The sequence below is a fragment of the Archocentrus centrarchus genome, chromosome 20 (genome assembly GCF_007364275.1).
Source record: "Archocentrus centrarchus isolate MPI-CPG fArcCen1 chromosome 20, fArcCen1, whole genome shotgun sequence".
NCBI classification, from domain to species: domain Eukaryota; kingdom Metazoa; phylum Chordata; class Actinopteri; order Cichliformes; family Cichlidae; genus Archocentrus; species Archocentrus centrarchus.
In genome coordinates this window covers 17,756,242-17,756,840 of record NC_044365.1, presented here as the reverse complement: position 1 = coordinate 17,756,840, position 599 = coordinate 17,756,242, and positions in this window count along the sequence as shown.

Sequence of the window (599 nt, the reverse complement as noted above, 5' to 3'; positions counted from 1 at the left end):
GAGATGAGTATCAGTGTCCTACTGATTTCCTGTTGCCACTAGGTGGCGTTATGAGTGTGAAACAAAGCTGATAGAGGGGTGTGTCCAGTCTCCCTTACCCTCCCATTAAGCCTGTGAAGTTTGGAATAGATTGGACAATGTATGAGAGAGATGTACAATTTGGTGCCACTGTGGTATATGAGTAAAATCCCACATTCAGAGGGTTGCTACGGCAACACCGTTAAATATTCTACAAAACCATGACTATCTTTTGACGGCTACTTGTGTAGATGATCTGGAGCCATTTTGGTGTGACTGGATGAAAGCTGTAGTAGAAGATGATTCAAATAGCAGGCCTGAAAAATGTGAAAAATGCTGCAAAAATGACACCTTAATTAGAACATGTCAGGCTTCTGTTGGATTTCGGCTATCGGTCCAAGAGACTTTTTTGTACGTCTTAGGATGTTACTTCAGCATGCACGATTTCAGGTACACAGACCAAGCACTGCCCTGGGGCTGATGTTTAGAACCTATCTGGGCCTGAAATGGAAAAAAAGTCCAAATTCAGAGGGTTGCTACGGCAACACCGTTCAATATTCTACAAAACCATGAATATCTTT